Genomic DNA, 20,309 nt, shown 5'->3' on the forward strand with positions numbered 1-20,309 from the left:
GTTAGAGGGTTCAAAACACGAAAACAACCAATAATCTGGGACATGGAGTCGGCTTCTGAAATTCGGCGGTTCGAAAGGACATTTTCCAATCAATGTTATTGTTCAAAAAATTTCTAAGTATACATTGACTATAAAATTGCAAATATTTTATTATTTATTCCTCTATATATAAACAAAATGATAGATGAAATTATAAATGATTTTTAATCTATTAAAAATAAAAATTGGCAATATATGAGCGAAGCGCAATAAGTCGGGCGTACAAATGTAGGCGACGTATCGTCTCCGCATTGACGTGTTTTGATGATTATAAATGTATTACAGGATTTATATTTTTATGATTTTTATTTTGATTGATATGTCATAATATAGGTCCTTTATATTTATTATAACTTATTGTTGATGTCTATTTTCTTTATTTTCTTTAGATTACCTAAAATATAAAATTTCTACAAATTAATAATATAGATTACTTTACCAGGTATATAAATATGAAACCGGAATTTTTGTATAGAAAATACACGTTTATTGTATGAAAATGATAAAAAATATTTTATTCCAAGTATTGCCCATTGCTAGCTATACATTTTTCCCATCTCTCTGACAATTTGTGGATGCCACGCCAAAAAAACTGTTGCTCCTTTGAGGCAAACCAGTCATTGAGCCATTTTCGTACATTTTCGTAAGAAGTGAAGCGCTGCTCGGCAAGTGCGTGTCCCTTCGATGCAAATAAGTAGTAATCGGATGGAGCCAAGTCTGGTGAGTAAGCCGCATGCGAAAGTATTTCCCAACTAAACGCCTCAATCGTTTCCTTGACCGGTTTTGCTGTGCGTGATGGTGCATTATCATGAAGCAAAATCACTTTGTGTTGCCTTTTTTGATATTCTGGTCGTTTTTCACGCAAAGCTTGATTCAAATCGAGTTGTTGTTGCGTTTGAGCGTCATCCTCATCCAACAATGTTTGTAATTTGCTGTCTTCAAACTTTTTCGGTGGTCTTCCACGTTCTTCGTTTCTCACGTCAAAATCGCCACTTTTGAATTTTTTAAACCACTCAAAGCACTGTGATTTACCAAGAGCATGCTCACCGTAAGCTTCGACAAGCATTCGATGCGATTCTGCAGCAGTTTTCTTCAAATGGTAACAGAAAATCAATGCTGTCCGCAAATCGTAGTTTCCAGGCACAAAATTCGACATGTTCAACGTTATTAAAAACTATGCTGTTGTATGAAACTTGTATTGTTGTGAGTTGAAAATCTTTATCAGATGTCAAAACAAGAAAATGGCGCCAATGACGCGGTTTGACGGTAACTACATTGACAGCTAGGGCCAGCTATGGGTAAATTCCGGTTTCATATTTATATACCTGGTATATCTCGTGAATTTATTCTATTGAAATTCTTTCTTTTTTCTGTAATATTTATTTTTTAATATTATATAAAAATCTCTTACTCTCGATGTTTTAAGAAGGAAGTAATTTCACATTGTTTCTTTTATAAAGAGAGCCGTTGTCTCATTATCGACCATTTCGGTTGTTCCATTTCATTCGGCTTTTATCTCCTTTTTGGCTGTTTTTCTTTCCTTGAAATCTATAGATACAGAGTCGCGATTTTACGGGGAAACCTGATCATGGACCACAACGATCGGATTTCCTGTTACGAGATTGCGTTGTAATTATAATACCTGCAACGGTTCATCTTGAACATTACAAACCTCCCCTTATCGAAATCTTTGAAACGTGATCCCGTTCAATGATTTTAATGTCTCTTCTGATTAGTAATATTAATTTTAGTAAACCTTAATTTTTTGTTGTTTTTATTAATTTAACGCTACGTTTCTATTTAAATTAATGACTACTGTAACTTGGAAATGTCTATTTGGAAATTTTATCGTTATATTGAATCTAATCACATATTGTACCGAGTAAACTAAAACGAACGTTCGTACAGTCTCTTATCTGACTCATTGTGTGTCATTAAAAATTGCTAATAAACTAGCTATTGTTTCGTGTGCAACAAAAATCTTAAATACAGAATCGCTAACGAGTCTTCGATTTGAATCTGTTCGGTCGTTTATTATTACGACTGTGAATTCGACCGCGTGCTTTGACACGATCGAGTACAATAGCGTGACATATTCTGACAACTTAGTGATTAATTCGTAAGTAGATCGAAAGTCGCCCGGCGGAATCGCTTTTGTCTCGTTCTTAATGACTCTCGTCGGCGAGTCGCATAGTGCTCGTGCCAATTAACGTAACGGAAAATACACGCTATTAGTACGGTCATATTTTATGCGTATGTCGGGATAGTCTCCCGCGCTTAAAGTTTTTAAGCATCCCTCAAGAGCGACGTTGAATAATGCGCTCATCTTATTGAACGCGCTTGCGGTATCGAACTTTCAAATATTATCTGCGATCGATTTTTCCGAGTCTTGAAATTGGCATAATTTCGATATTACAATATTTGCGAAATGAATTTAATACTTTAAAATATAAAAATTTTTTTACAACGAATGAAAGGATATATATACTCTAGAATTATACAAAATTTTGAAAACTTTCTTCTAATTTGAAGTAATTTCAAGATTTTAACTAGTTTTCGCGATAATTTAAAATGCATCCTCAAAAAATTAGCAAATCCCATTTTTTTATCCTTGTTACTTAAAAATAATTCTTTTATCATGACTTCTTGATGCGATTGCGACATTATTCAATAACTTAATCTCGTCGCGATATAATCCTTTCTTATTATGTTAATTGAAAGTTGATGAAAATCTGCTGAAAGAAAGCAATAAGGTAAAGGAAAGAGAAAAAAAGCATGTAATTTACGGGAATGAGGATTTAGTGCCGCATCCATTGCGGTTTATATAGATTATGCACGTTCAGCGTTTGTATATTATTGTAACGTTGTTTCAAATAGTACGTCACTAAAGCATGATTCTGTTTTTCAAATTATTTCGCCTGATCTTCTTCTTCTTTTTTTTTTCTTGTTTAGGAAACCAACGTTGACAATCGCAAATTTTTAAAAAATAAGGAATATTTATTTTGGATAAAAAAGAAAACGATTTTCTGTTATACATTTTCAATCAGTAAAATTGCTTATCATTCGATATCTCTGCAATATTATTTATGCTCACAATTTATTTACATAAAATAGAAATGGGTATTTATTTTAACTGATACCGCGAGCAGCAACCAAAACAAATATAATAAAATACATCGTAAATTAATCATTTGGATTTTGATCGCGGAAAAGAGATACGAAGTATATAAATAAATAAAAGTACATCGTACATCGAAAACAGAGAGAGAGAGAGAGAGAGAGAGAGAGAGAGAGAGAGTGTTACTTCTGTCTCTGGCAATTTCTTTTTTTTCTTTCTTTCTTTTTTTTTTTATTATCAGAGCGTTGAGTTTACCTCGTCACGTTTTATGATGAAACTTTTATCCCTGTTTATTTTGACTTCCGTAGATAAGTAGGTAGTTCTTGATCTCATTGAAAACAAATCAACAATCGTGTTGACGTCGCAAGAGGTACTTTAGACAGGACCTATGTCGAAGTTTCATCGAGTTTTTTGTGTAGTCTAATTAAATTGCGCGAATCACAAATGCGATCGTTATGAAAGTTTTCACGTTCGTGGATTAAAGTAGAGCGAGCTTCAAAAATGGCCTGCAAAAAAAAAAAGCGACTTCATGAAACGTTCTATACGAGTTTAAGAGATGATAAAATCCACGGCAAAGAAAAGTGCACGTGAGTTTTATAATTATGTTACGCTTACGAAAGATGATCAACGTCACGGTAATCGCACTTCGCTTTATTCCTCTCTTTTTAATCGTGTTTTTTAGAAAAGAACAATTAAACGAGGATTAAAATCAACATTAATGAAATAGATCTCATTAACGTTATATTAAACATTTTTCATTTCTTCCGAGACAATTAACACGCGTTCGCATTTTGACGCGAGAGATGCATTTCATGGGATTGACAATTCGCACGACGCATCGCGTTCTTTCTGCGACGAAATAAGATTTGTCTCTTCTCTTGTATGGTCATGCATTGTCTGTCTTCTTTCAAGCTTGAAGTAGTAAAAGCGAACGGGACAAACGACCAAACGAACGACGAACGCTCCCGTCGTCGAAATGGCACAAGTCTTTTTCGCGAAATCGTTTCATTCGGTCCTTTGTTCTCGCGTTTTCGTTTCAGCCAGCGTTGTTGTGTGCGTTTATTGTGGCGCCCATCGAGGATGCATTTTACACACGTACATAGACGCGAACAAAATACATTTGCGTCGCTCCGGAAATGCGCGTAAGTATGCACGTGGCACGTCAATTATCACCTAATTTACGTGATCAGTTACCATGGCGATGCTCAATTTAGCTCCTTGCAATTTTATCGTTCTCGAAATTATAAGACTCTCGATGCACTATATTGCATTTCGCGTGTTTTCACACGAGCGATTAAAATCTGTCCTTGTTGAAAATTGACATCGTTCTATTATTATCCGGGATATCATTATTCTGAACGAAATGTTCATCGAAATAATGCCGATATCTTCCATGAAAGCATAAGTTTTATATTTAAGTACCTACATTTGCGTTGTAAGATTTAAACGTTTAAAATTAAAAAAAAAAAAAAAAAATTTAAATCTTTCGCGCGCGCGCGGAGATGATAAACAATGAATGAAATAATAATGAGCAAGGATGATACGGCAAAGAAAAGCTTTTTGCGAAGCTCGTAAATTCTGCTGAGTAATTCTTATTCTACGCTACACTCGACATAGACTATAAAAATATACTTATAAACATTTGTGGAGAAAAAGAATACGGAGGAAGATAAAAAATAAAGTAAAATTAAAATTTACAAGATATTAGAGTTTTGATTTATAATACATATATATTTTAAGAAGCTATATATATTAAAAATTATAATAAATTTAATATTTTAATAATTATTTAATTGTGTATTAATTTGGTTATTTTGTTATTACTTTAGCCCGATATGTATGCAGGAAACTCGATAAGCTCGTTCCTCGTTTTTCTTCACGAGAAATATAATTCTGCATTTGATTTCCGCAGAGTTCGATAATCGATGATTACACGGCATTTTTTTTCCGGAAAAAAAAGAAGATAAGAACGGATATTAACGTGGAATGCAAAAACAGGGCTATAATTTTTAATCGAGGAGGGTGCGAAACAAATCGCGCGAAAAATTCGATGTAAAGTTTCGCCGATATTCCCATAACTTCTATGTCGACGAAAACAAATCGGACAACGATTTCGAACGGCATGGCTGGAAAAAAAACGATAAAAAGATTCTCGCAAAATAAAAGAGAAAATAAGCCTTAAATAAAACATTGTTGAGAAATCTCATTATATATACAATATTTATAGTCAGAAATTTTTTTTAATTATATTAATATTTATATACTCAATAATGAATTGCGAGATTGCTTAAATCTGTCGGCACAGATAATAAACGACGTCGTTTTTCAGGTTGTCTCTACTTACGGGTTAATAAGCCAGGTAAAAGGGTTGCTTTCGCGAGAACTTAGGTTTATTAAATATTCCACTATCTCCCGTGGGACACGCTCCCTCCCCGCTGTAATTTCTATTTGCTCGATTCTCGGACGAGAGAAAAGGAGAAGAGAGTTTTTGCGATGAGAAAAACGAAGGGACGATATGGTGTCGACCCTTATCTTAGCCACTCACTCGACAATCTTTTCCACTCGAAAAGTATAACTCGATCTCGTCTCGTCGTGGGCAGCCCCGTCGACGATCACGAGGATCATTCCGAAGGGTCGACCCGTGTGTGTATCTTAATAGCCGCAGTAACTATCGATTTTTGTTACTAAAATAATTTAGCCCAAATATAGCCTGCGGTGTAAACTATTCGCGTTGTGACGCCACGTTAACGTTAAATAAAGAAATAAAGATAAAGAGCCTTTGGGCTGAAGAAATTGCGTGAAAGATAATCGAACCATTATGTCGACAAGTAATAAAATAATAGAAAATCTCTCTCGAATCGAAATAAAGATACCAGCATTTCTATTGATAGTAATGATAAATTATATATACTTAGCATTTTAACACATTTTCTATAAAAATTATAATTGATATTTTCAGAGATAATTTTATTCATTTTAACATATTTTCTTTAAAAACTATAATTGATACTTTTAGAGATAATTTATACTTGTTGTTTCTGCTGCATAAGGTAGAATTGGACGTGCGGCTGTTTTATCAGACTTTGCTCTATGTTGATACGAACTTGTTCTGGGGTAAAAAATTCAATAGCATATCTCTAAAAATATTTTCTCATAATTAACTCGTACGCGAGACAGCTACTTTATAGACATCTAATTCTCATATAATTATATTAAGCGAATAGTTGTGAATTTTAGAATTAATATAGCGTTTCTCGGGACTAGTATCGAGTGGTTTGTACTAGCTACGCCAGCGAGGAACTTCAATTTATCTTGCACGCAATGCAGTGTTACGACGTTTACCAGGTATATAAATATGAAACCGGAATTTGCCCATAGCTGGCCCTAGCTGTCAATGTAGTTACCGTCAAACCGCGTCATTGGCGCCATTTTCTTGTTTTGACATCTGATAAAGATTTTCAACTCACAACAATACAAGTTTCATACAACAGCATAGTTTTTAATAGCGTTGAACATGTCGAATTTTGTGCCTAGAAACTACGATTTGCGGATAGCATTGATTTTCTGTTACCATTTGAAGAAAACTGCTGCAGAATCGCATCGAATGCTTGTCGAAGCTTACGGTGAGCATGCTCTTGGTAAATCACAGTGCTTTGAGTGGTTTAAAAAATTCAAAAGTGGCGATTTTGACGTGAGAAACGAAGAACGTGAAAGACCACCGAAAAAGTTTGAAGACAGCGAATTGCAAACATTGTTGGATGAGGATGACGCTCAAACGCAACAACAACTCGATTTGAATCAAGCTTTGCGTGAAAAACGACCAGAATATCAAAAAAGGCAACACAAAGTGATTTTGCTTCATGATAATGCACCATCACGCACAGCAAAACCGGTCAAGGAAACGATTGAGGCGTTTAGTTGGGAAATACTTTCGCATACGGCTTACTCACCAGACTTGGCTCCATCCGATTACTACTTATTTGCATCGATGGGACACGCGCTTGCCGAGCATAGCTTCACTTCTTACGAAAATGTACGAAAATGGCTCGATGACTAGTTTGCCTCAAAGGAGCAACAGTTTTTTTGGCGTGGCATCCACAAATTGTCAGAGAGATGGGAAAAATGTATAGCTAGCAATGGGCAATACTTGGAATAAAATATTTTTTATCATTTTCATACAATAAACGTGTATTTTCTATACAAAAATTCCGGTTTCGTATTTATATACCTGGTATACGTGCTAGACGTATTCTAAGTTTTGTTGAGGTGCACAGCTTCCAAACTCCGTTCGCGTAATGGAGGAGGATAAAAATAATTAGATACCTCGAGCAATCTCTATAAACGTGCAACTGTTTGTCAAGTCGGATGCGTACAAAAGTTCGAGTTGGTGGAATAGAAAACGAATTCAAGCGCATTCGCCTTCTTTCAAACTGATTGCCGCGATAATAACCGCGAAAGATAATAATCGCGAAAGAGCCTTATTCCGCGATGAGATTGGATTATAATGCGAACGATTATGTGGTCTCCGCAAAATGCAACGCCGACGTTGATTACGTCGTGACGCGCAGAGAACACACGTTATACATATATGTGTACTGGTTGTGAGGTGGAAAAAGCGGCGAAAGGCTTTGTCGATGCTGTCGTGGTTGCGCGTCAGGGATTTCGTCGGGTAACACGCGACGAAGGTACCCGAAAGGGATGCTCTTTCGCTAAAATCACGGGGCGAAGGGAGAGACGCCAATGAGGTTAAATAGGAAGGAGAGCTCTCGGTGAAAATCTTGTCTCGCCGCATTTCCATCTCGCGGGATTACCATCGATTCTCGTACAATCGGCAACTCGTTCGCGAAGGGAAAAGAAATTACGGGGCGGAGAAACCAATTCAGACGAATTCGCTCGCAGAAGAAATGGCATTAGAGAATTTTTCGCGACAGCGAACGACATATTGTAGCTTTTAATCAATAACATTCGATCTCGCGTTATTCACTTTGCATATTCAGTATCGATAAATAATTTTATTAATATCTCAAATTAATCAAAGTTACCTAATTTTAATAGAGAGTGTTAACAAGTTCAAATTTAATTAATTGTACATTTACCTTCACTATATACGTGAAAGTATTTTGGTTTATTCAATATCATAATATATTAATTTACTGGATTTATAGAAATGAAAAATCACATGCTAAATTAAACCTTGATGAAAATGAAAAGCCATGATGAATAAAAATATTAATTGTTTGAAATTATATTAAATCGAACGACGCTACGACAAGTAAATAGAAAAACATACTTACTGGCATGTCAACAGTTTCGCGACAGCGAACAACATATTGTAACTTCTAATCAATAACATTCGATCTCGCCTTGTTTACTTGCTCTCCAATATAAAGTTTTATCAAACTCAATCGAAATATATCGCATATTTATAGATTGATTCATATATTATTTGATTAAGTGTATAATATATATAATACATATATAGAGTGTTTATAAAGTCTGTTCCCATCCTCTATATTTCGGAAACGGTTCAAAATTATGACAAATCCTAAAAAAAAAAAAAAAAAAGTTCAAAGTGTAAAAATGTTCGTCTTTTCAAATCCTTTCCATAAAAAAATTCAGATTATTACAAAAGGAAATAATGAATACATTTTTCTTTTTTGCAAACGTTAAAAAATTTTTAAATTAGAATTTTTTTTATTTCCGCGATATATCTTTTATTGATAAACTTTGCGTCTTTCTTCTTTCTAACTCTTCAACTTTTGATATTTAATATTAAATACCTTGGATTTAGGAAACTATTGCAATAAATCTGCCAGCGCGAAGAAATTCCAACCGGCACAAACTGCGTAGAAGAAATTTATGATTTTCTATACAATTGTGTCGATCATATATAAAGTTATGTATGATCAATTTAGATTAATATTTTTGCAGATGCTGATTAAAAAAATCAAGTAAATATATATCTTATTACGTCAAACAGAAAAAAGTTTAGCTTTAGCGAAAACAATAAGAAAAATAAAAATATGTATATATAATTTTATATTAAAATATTATATATATAAATTTATAATTTTTTTTTTTCTCATATTACGCGAATTATACTTTAAAATTCTTAATCGCATGATTAATACATTATCAAAACCGTTGTATATTTTTTATAAAATTTAGAAAAATTTAATAATTAATTAATTTTGATTAAGATTTATTTAACTTTCTCTTATATTTTAATAATATTCTGCAATCAAAAACGATCGATGAAGATGCATCTTGTGTCTTTATAAAAAAAAAAAAAAAGTTTATCATTAATTCTCTTCTTTTTCGCATTTTATCATTTCTTTCTTGCCTTCGCTTTCGCACTTCGCGATGTTTGCCTTCAATATTCATTTTGAGAAAAAGCTTCTCGACTCCGACGACGGACATGTCCGTATCTTGTTGTACTTCCGTCGTCTTCATTTCCGCACCAGGGCCTGGCTTCTACGTTCCGCAAATAAACGGCAGCTGTACGATATCACAAATTGTCACGGTTCTCTTTTCGCATTTCCGCTCGATTAGACGCGGTCCATCAATGTGCACAAGATGGCGGGTAAAGTGATTTTACAAAGAGGCACTTAAGATGATGTTCCCAACAAACGGGCGCGAGATAAACTGCGCAAAATGTTGCACCTAGCGTCATAATCGACGCGGAGAAAGCGCGTGTGCCGTTATAAATGTACGTAAAGTTCTCGTACATATCATCTTCCTTTAAAAATTCGTGCATGAACGATCAATTTTAATTACACATAAAAAGAAATCTAATTTTATTCTACAATTTTACACATCAATAAATGTATCAAGAAATATTATTAATTTAGTCAATCAAATGAAAATATTATTATATCACTTTTGGCTTGACATTTGATGATCTTCTTCAATTTTTGCCCACGAGGGTTTTTCCTTATACACATATTCGTCGATGATATATAACTTATACCCGTATTCATAGTCCGTCCTTGAGGAATAAGGATTCCTTGTTCCTCGTTCCACGTTTCATAAACTTTCCTTGACCGAACAAGGAATCTCATTGGCTCCCTTATCTCAAGGAAGGTCACGAGCTTCCTTGAGGAGTGATGCGACCTTTTTAGCAGACGATACGCAGAATATAACCAAATATAACCTCCAAAAGTTAGTTTCGTTACATTTGTGGTTTTGTGGTTATTTGTTGTCGCGCTCTCAAACTGAAAGTGTATAAAGGAAAAAGGGATAATGGACAATGAATTTTTAAATGATTCTGACGATGGATTTGAAGACGAAAATCCAGAGAATCGGATTCTGTGGCGGATTCCGAAAAGATACATTCGCGATTGGGAAAATTCCGTGGAATTTTTTGAAGATACGAAAAAGTTTTCATATGTATTATATGAAATTAGTTGCAGGCAGCATAAAACGGTGCTGCCTCCAGTCGGTCACTAAAAATCCCTAAAATATTCCTTCCTTCTGAAAGGGAGACTCGAGGTCCGTCTATGAAACAAGGTGGCCTTGCAGATTCAAAGAATCCTTCATGGAGGCTTCCTCCGTCCTTAAAATAAGGAAGGACTATGAATACGGGTATTAATCAATAATTGTTGTTTTTTTTTCCATGTCTGCCGTTTATGATTTAAATTTTTTGAATAATGAGCACATCTAATCTCGTTCAAATATCGTTTAAGGAAGCCGATCGACGCAATTCAAATTAATGAGAGAAAAATAGAAATTTTGTTTCGCATGTTTTGTAGAATTTACGAAAGAAACCACAAAATACAATCATATATTTTTATTAATTTTCTAAAAATATAAAATAAATAAAATTTTAATAATAAATTTGCCTTGCTCGCAATATGTATTGTATATAATATTGACATTTTTACATATACATATCATATTTTTTTTTTAAATAATACATTTTGATATTTTTAAATTATTGTCACGTAAAACCGATGCGATGAAATGAAATTTTTTATCGTCGAAAGTCCCGCAAGGATATATCGTTCATACGAATCGCATGAACACTTGTGAGCGTTTTTATCCACGATGCATTTCGTTGGCGTAATATTCCGCTTCCGGCGAATCCCTATCTCGATCGTTCGAGCTCTTCGACTGTCACGTATTGATTCTTTTTCTGTTATGATTCCTAAAAACATTAATGACAATCACACGTGTTACCTACCTCGCATATAAATCTGCAGTTTATGACGCAGTGCGGTTCTGCGCAACAACGCTCATCTTAAGGTAGGGATGTATACTGTGAGTGAAAAAAAAAGCGAATGCGAATGTTCGCTTAAAATTCCGAAGATGTACGAAAGACTCTTCGAATTTATTCGATTGTGAAGGCGATACGTCAAAAAATATTCGTATACGCATAAAAGTATGACGCGAATGTTTGATACGACGCGAAAAGAAAGGAGCAAACGAACTGTTCGTTCGTTCAGTGTATAACCATTTTTACGATATACAGGAGATACGACAGCGACAATCTCGGTACATCGGTCATTTTACATGCGCGGATTATCAACGTGGGATTTTTCTCTACGACTTGAAAAAAAAATAAAAGATTATCCGGAATATCCGACTGAAAGTTCGAAACAAAGTCTCCGGAAAATCTTATTTGCCTCACGACGCTCCTTTATAGTAATTAGTACTTAATTAACTCGAGAATAACATGAAAAGTTTCTTAATTTTTATCTCTACTTTACGAGAGAATTTATTCGATAAGCCATGGGAACAAATAATCAGATTACAAATTGTCAATAATAAGTCTCTTTCTCTCTCTCTCTCTCTCTCTCTCTCTTGTAAATTAGATGCGATAAATAATTTCGAAAGAAAAAAACAAAATTCTTGATATATAAGAATTATTATCTCTTCTAATATCTTTAATAAATTCAATAATTTATACATTCTGTTTACGTATGCATGTTTTAAAATACAAGAATCGATATACGTTTTCAGTTAACACCTTTCTTTTTCTTTTTTCTGATTCTTGTGCAGTTTACATAACAAACACTATTTTTTTCGACATTTAGTGATCAGAGAGACACAGCTATTTTTTTTTTATTTTTTACTCTCTATATCTTCAACGCTGAAGAATTTAAAGTATTAAAACCAATTACCCGATCCACTCGCATCGATAATTATCCCAATTTATAATATCCGAATTTTCTGTGTACAAATCCGGGCGTGATTTCATGCGATCGATAACTATTTTGCTAATCCCAATAAACCCATACTCGCGAAGTTTCTACACAATGGACATTTTAATATTTTGCAAAACAATTTTCATCAACAGTTCGAATAACGAACCCGAGAAGAGATTCTCCAATCTATAATATTAGTTTTACTATTTTTCGCACATGTGCACACGCATAACGAGAAGTGTTACTTGAAAACGTGTTTATAGATGCAATCGAGCACCCATCGAATTTTAATGTCTTCGAATATTTCAATAACAAATTGTTTTTTAAAATAAGCAAACAAATTTTGAAAAGGAGAAATTTACTAATAAATAAAAATAGAAGAAAAAAAGTAAGCGCAATAGAAATCTTTCAAAATACAAAGGTAGATCTTACATTCGCGAACAAAAATGTTAGACGAATATGTGTTGTCAGTCGTACGCAACAATATCCCAAGTTCGTTCTTATCGTCCATCTGTCATGTGAAAAAGGACATTCCCTCACGTTACCATTAGGTATCGTGCGCCATTAGGTATAATACGTATATACGTGTCACGTTTTTTTGTTTTTTTTTTCGAGCGCCGAAAATACCTAGAATGACCCTCGGTAGACACGGACAGGTGGATTCTCGTAAATAACGACTTTACTTTCTCATTTCCTGCGGTGAAAAAATAGCCGACGGATATTTTATTCAATGGGCCGGCACGTCGTACGAGATTTTCATATAATGATGATACACGAAAGAAAGAACGCCAAATTACATCGATAACAAGACTTTCTTAAATGATTTATAAATGTTTCTAGATATGCTTTATGCGAGAAAAAAAGAATGGTAAATGGCAAAACGATGTGAAACTGGCGCCTGACTTTATGAAAAATAAAAATTAATAAGTTTAATAAATTAATATAATGGTAAATAAATATAAGTTTAAATTAATATAATTTATTTTTACTTTGTTTGTATCGCCATTTATTTCATTCGTATTTCAGATAATTCGAAATTATAATATTTTTTCAATTTTTGATATAACGTTAAAATAGAAAACCGATTATTTTTAAAATATCGTACAATGAGTTTGATAGAGTCTGATGTCTCGCATAATCCGTTGAGAGAAATTGCATAAACTATATTTCGCAAGCTGCACTTTGAAATGTTTGTCAAAGCGGTATTTGCATATTTATTTATGCATATTTTGTTTCGTATATTTGTGCAATGGGGTGAATAAAATAATATGAAAAAATATCTTACTGATATATGGTAGAATGAAAAATTTTATTGACGAAATATGTAAAAAATTATTAATATAATTATATTTTTTTAATGAATATATGCATGACGCCCAGTATAATCGTCAAATGGATTACACAGTATATAAACCGATTAGTGTAGAGAGCCAGGTAGCATCTTTCATTTTATCCAGGCTAAACGCGTGGAAGTTGTAGCTTGAAAGATTAAACGGACGGGAAGTGCACATACAAAATATTATTTTTATCTCTTTTACACAATTTATCTTTAGCAGCATATAAAATGTTAACATAATTTTTATTCTAACTGAAAAAAATTATTAAGGTAAAATAATCTGACAAAATATGTTTTGCGAGAGTGCTTCGTAATATACGTAAATTATGCAAACAGTAATAAAGCTTACTGCGCTACTTACCGTTATTAATTTAATTTTAATACCTCTTTACAATCACTTTTTGCGTCACAATATGGATTCTATAGTCGGGCAAAAATTCGTTTATGTACGCCCACGTGGTGTAAATCGTTATCATATTGGGTTGAGTAAAAAGTTATTGCGTATTTTTTGTATGTTTTTCAAAGTCATTTATTTATATAAAGAACAAAGATCAATCAATGATATATTTTCCGTTTTGTTCGATGACCTTTTGCCATCTTTCGGTAAGCTTCATAATTCCCCGTTCGTAAAAGGACCTATCTTTATTGGCGAAAAACTGAACAAGGTGCTGATTTACCGCCTCATCTGAATTTAACGTTATTCCACGCAAAGAGTTTTGAAGAAAGCGAAACAAGTAGAAGTCTGACGGCGCAAGGTCAGGCGAGTATGCTGGGTGGGGCAACACATCCCATCCAAGCTCCAATAATTTTTGACGGGTCGCCAAAGATGTGTGTGGTCTCGCGTTGTCGTGATGGAACACAACTCCTTTACGATTGACGAGCTCCGGACGTTTTTGGACGACAGATTCGTTCAAACTGTCCAATTGCCGACAGTACACATCCGAATTGATTGTTCGGTTCCTTGGTAGGAGCTCAAAAAACACCACCTTCCAATCCCACCACACTGAGAGCATAACCTTCCTCTGATGAAGTTCTGCTTTTGAAGTCGTTTGAGGCGAATCATCACGTCGGGACCAAGACCGTTTGCGTTCCACATTGTTGTAAACAATCCACTTCTCATCACCAGTTATCATTCGTTTCAAAAAAGGATCGTTTTCTTCACGTTTCATGAGCATATCGCAGATGTTTATACGCGCCGTCAAATGAACTTCTTTGAGTTCATGAGGAATCCAAATATCGAGCTTGCTTACGTATCCCAGCTTCTTTAGGTGGACGTGAACACTTTTTTGACTGATCTTCAATGTTTCTGCAATCTCTCGTGTCGTGTAAAGTGGGTTTGACTTGATCAATGCCTTTATTTTGTCGTCATCAACCTCGGTGGGCCTTCCTCACCGAGGAGCATCTTTGAGATCAAAATCACCAGCGCGGAATTTCTTGAACCAGTTTTGGCACTGACGTTCTTGTAGAGCATCGTCACCGTAAACTTTACGCAATTTTTCACAAGCTTGATGCGCGTTCTTCCCTTTACGGAAGTAAAGCAGTAAAATATGGCGAAAATGCACAGTTTGTTCTTCCATCTTCAACTTGTTGTAAAATCTCCAAAACTCAACCAAATCGCTCATTTTTTTTTAGAATGAAGCTTAAACCGTCAGCTGTTAAACGATATATGACAAACATATGTGTGAATGACTCTAGTACTGCCAAAACTGAACTAATGCCATCTGTTGCAAAAATACACAATGACTTTTTACTCAACCCAATATATCGTATCGCAAGCGTCGTCGACATCGATGACGTTTTCGTTATCGCTCTTTGGTGGCCCTCCGCGAAGGTGCTTCGGAAAGATACGTCGTTAAAAAACGGACTCGTATAATCAATTTGAAACATGACGAACATTGGTTATCGATGTTAACGAACGCGAATTCGTATCATAAACGATTCGCCTCGATCCGTTCACCGGGACATCGGAATTCGCCATCAGCCGCTCATCGCGAAAGACGGAAGCTACACGTCTACGCTTATTTAAATACCCTTTTATTTTTGACGATTCGCGCCTATAACGGTTTTGTTTGAATTTTACACATCGTTGAACATTTAAATGATTCGAGCGTGGAACAAAGGATGAGAAGCGAATCGATGTCTCCTTTGATAACGATGTCGGCGCCAGAGGGATAATCCAATCGCACGTGGTGCGGATTTAAAATCTGCATGTCCGTCAAGCTCTGGAGATTGAAGGCAGGTAGGTAGCCTAGCTCGCGCGAAATAATAGAATAAAACTTAATAATCGAATGGAAAACTCCTTGCGAGATCTTTGAGATCTCTTACAATATTTATATGTCAACTATTTTAATAAATGAGAGTTTTCCGTATTTTATGATTTATATTGAGAGATCGGTCTAGTGTTGTAGCGTCTGTCTCTTGCAAGGAAACTAAATTCAGTTTAACAATCTGAAAGAGAACAATGTAACCTCAAGCGCGATCATGTTTTATTGTTGTTGATTATCGTAAAATTTTTACGATTTGTTGGTCAATTCTTGGAACTCGGTATGATTTCACGATTCCTCGTCAAATTTTACGGAAGTATTTACGGAATATTATAAAAAGGGGCGCATACCGTAAATATATATATAGAGCAAGAATTCACGCAAGATTTATAAACAAATTTCATTGCTTTTTCCGCAACGTTAAAAAATTTCAGCTGCAAAAATACAACGTAACTTTTCACTGATTAATATTCAAGAACATTGTAATAGTGTGTTGTAATAGAAGATTGTGAAATCACGTGAGCATTTCTTCTAACGACTGGATCGCAATCTTCAATTAATTTATAACAGCTTGACACAGCTCTTTTTACAAAAGCTAATTCGACTCTCCGCGATAGTACTCTGAATCTCTCTTGCAAAAGTGACCCGCGGTCGCTGCACTTTGTTAATTAACCGCGTTGCAGAAATGCGTGATTTCTTTTTACGCGTGTCACTTTAAATCGCTTTGCGAAACGTTCTTTAATAACTAAAGAGTTATCTTTTATTGCGAGGTCTACCTAAAAGATAAGGTCCTCTACGATGTTAGAATTGTTGTATGTATTTTACCCGGCGGTGCGAAAAGCGATTACGATTTATTTTTTATAGCGTGACGTGTAGCTCAGCCGATGAAATCGTGATATCAACGAAATCATGATATTATTCTCTCGAATGTAAAAATAACCAATTAAATAAATTAGTAATATACCGATGGTGGCGTAAAACGCGCATCGCGTCTTTCAACAACAAGGTTTGCATTTGAATGAAATTACGATATAGGATCCGTTACATAACATTCCTTTTATCTAAATCAACAGTTTTCGCTAATCTATTTAAACTTAATCCAATATCATTTGTATCTTGAATCTCTCTATCGACTATAAACACGTTAGTTATATTTTTTAAACAATTTCATTTTTGTACTTTTAAAAGATATTGCGAAAAAGATATAAGTAACAATTTTTTGATAATTTAATAACGTTTATCTAAAACACTTTTAATCTTTGAGATATAATTTTTCTTTATTAAAAATTTTAAAGATGGAAAACGCTATAATTAATTCAAGCTTTCTCTCAATGACTTTTATATGATTATTGATATCAAATATCTTATAATATGTGACTTTTTATTAATATTAAGTTATTTTCAGGGTTGGGAAGTAACGCGTTACTTGTAACGCCGTTACCGTTACAGTTACTTTTTTTCGGTAACTGTAACGGTAATGGCGTTACAAATTTTATTTGTAATGGAAAAAGTAACTTCGTTACATTTTTCGGTAACGAGTAACGAATTTAACAGTTACTTTTATCGTTACTTTTTTCAAATTTTTTGATTTATTTAAGATATTATTCTTGCTATTGTGCGTCATAAAATTTTTATCCTAACCGTAAAGCCGTAAGCAAATCGACCAATTAGCATTCTTATTATGTTGTAATCTCATTTACTACCAGTTCTAAGTATCTTGCAACGAAAATTAGAAAATCTCAATAAATCTGACCTTATAGATTGCCATTCATTAGTTGAAGCTATTCAGCAAGGTTTAAATAAAAGGTAACTTATTAATTTGATTAATACATATGTTATTTAATTTTAAATAAGGATTTAATTGAAAAATATTATTTTATTTTAAACTATTGATTCAAAAGTATCAATTTCAATAAAACAAACAATGTCGCTTAATTTACTATATTTGATTTTAGATTTCTTACAATATTTGAAACAAAAGAATTAATAATAGCAGCATGTTTACATCCAATATTTAAGTTAAACTGGTTAACCGGAGAAAAAAGAAAACGTGCTGAAAATTACTTGGAGGATTTATTGGGAATCCGATCAACTGAAAATTCTTCAAAAGCTGGAAAATCTGACGATCACGATGATTTTTTCATTTTTGAGCAAAAAACGGTGCAAAATGAATCTGAACAAGAAGAATTGCAACGGTTTTTAAAATCAAATAATTGTAATATAGAAATGTTAAACGACTATCCAAAACTTAAAAAACTTTTTATTAAATATAATACAGCTCTACCAAGCAGTGCATCTGTAAAAAGAATGTTTAGCATCGGTGGCTCTGTATTAACACCACAAAGAGGGCATTTAAATGATGATACTATGGAGCAACAAATTTTATTAAAAATTAATAAAGAATTTCGATAAAATTTAACCATTTATTTTGTAATAAACCTTGAATAAGATCTTGCTTACAATTTTTTAAAAGTTTTTCTTATGCAAAATAATTTATTAGTTTGTATTGTAAAAAAGTAACGGAAATTGTAACGACTCGTTACTTTTTAGTAACTGTAAGGGTAACGAGTTACTTTTTAAAATTGGTAACGAGTAACGGTAACGAGTTACTTTTTAGAAAAAATAACGGTAACGGTAACGAGTTACTTTTATAAAGTAACTTTCCCAACCCTGGTTATTTTACTTACTAATTTACCTATTTTGTTTACATTTACCAGGATGTCTTTAAAGAATAGCTTATCTTTTCTATGACAACAAAGAAAAAAGAATGTTATTTAAGATTACAAACATTTTGATACAGAGATCTATCGTTTTACTTTTTTATATATGTAATTCTTAATTAAAAGTTTTGCAAGTGATTCAGAAATATTTTTCCCGATTAATAAATATTTCGAGCTCATTAATATTGATGACAATAATTTGTTTTCTTTATTTATTTATCCTTCTTTCTTTTCTTTTATATTGAACTTGCAAATATACTTGTGTTAAATTCGAGGATAAATATGTGATTCAATAACGTACTCAAATAAATATCGGAGCAGACTCGTTCTAATTAGATTTCCAACTCAATTGGAAAGCCAGCTATTTGCGAAGCACACACCTCGTTTTGAGTATTTGTATCGACTTTGTGCGCCGTTAATAAATGGATACGTGTACGTTCGCTGGATATTATGTCACGCACTTTATGCATTCTAGCTATTTCTCTGACGATGGGTGTTTATTACAGAAGCAATTTGGCTAATAATTATTTTGTAGTTCTCACGCCGTTATTCGCCACGCTGACAATTACAATGTGCCGCGACACGAGACGTTTAAGAAATATTTTATGTATTTGTTTCACGTGATAAAAAATTCTGTATTTGTATTATAGTATTAAATACTGAATTAAACCGAAAATTATAACGCGAATAAATTTCAAATAAAGGATAATAATAATAAAATAAAAATAGAAATTGTAATTGTGTTTGATCTGACGAGTTTTTAAATTCTTTCGTTAATTTTTAAATTATATAATAAAGAAAAAAATATCTGTAACGTGTAAAACACATGGAACATAAAAAAAAAAATATTTCTAAGCAATTTTTAATTTTTCTAAACAATTTTTAACCTGAAAAAAATTTTAAGGAATTTTTAGGGGTAATAATTTACACGCATAGGATATTCTACTTTATAGTAATATTTCAATATAATTTGCAAATAATTAATGTCTTGATAGTAAATACGGATTGAGATCCGGCAATATGCCCGAATTATATGAAAACGTGCAATTTATTGTACAGTTCTGCGTAACATTGATTAATTAATATCATGGAGTATAACCTACTTTTGCTAATTGCTATATGATACATAGTAACATATGTACAACTTGAACGGTAATTAACGCGAATTTGCAGCTTATAATTGTCACATTGATCGCAACGAAGCGAAATATTTTTTGACATTGAATCATTTAAATTAATCAAGCATATCTATTATCAAATATTTTTGTACTTTAGAAAATCTGTTCCCCTAATGGTACGCTTCTTTTAGATTATTGCGATACGGTATATGAATTTTTAAGAATCCATTAAAAACTTCAATCTAGAGTGCTAGAATATCAGATTAAAAGAAACGTCAAATCCGTAATTATAATTATGTAAGATTCAATATTCAATTATATGATCAATGAAAATGACAATCTTTCAAACTTTATTAAATATCGAAAAACAATATTAAGCGTTTTCGGAATGAAAGCTTAAAAAATTTTCGAGAACTTACAAGATGATATTTATCTTCATTATTCGTATCTCATATAATTAGATAACCGAGTTTTAATATTATTGAGAAAATTAAAAAGCGACATTATTTGCTATCTGATCTATGCACACACATATATACAAAAAGAAATGCGTGAAATATATTAGGTG

The 20,309-nt window shown here is 33.3% G+C and overlaps 1 protein-coding gene across 3 annotated transcripts in view; it reads right to left on the minus strand.

Annotated features, from left to right (window-relative positions):
- LOC138936620 (adenylate cyclase type 5) overlaps positions 1-20,309 on the minus strand; it is a 118,925-nt gene that overhangs the window by 46,419 nt on the left and 52,197 nt on the right. The window lies entirely within an intron of this gene.

The sequence above is a fragment of the Polyergus mexicanus genome, unplaced genomic scaffold (genome assembly GCF_030449975.1).
Source record: "Polyergus mexicanus isolate NDT 795.1 unplaced genomic scaffold, iyPolMexi1.0 SCAF_9, whole genome shotgun sequence".
Classification (NCBI taxonomy): domain Eukaryota; kingdom Metazoa; phylum Arthropoda; class Insecta; order Hymenoptera; family Formicidae; genus Polyergus; species Polyergus mexicanus.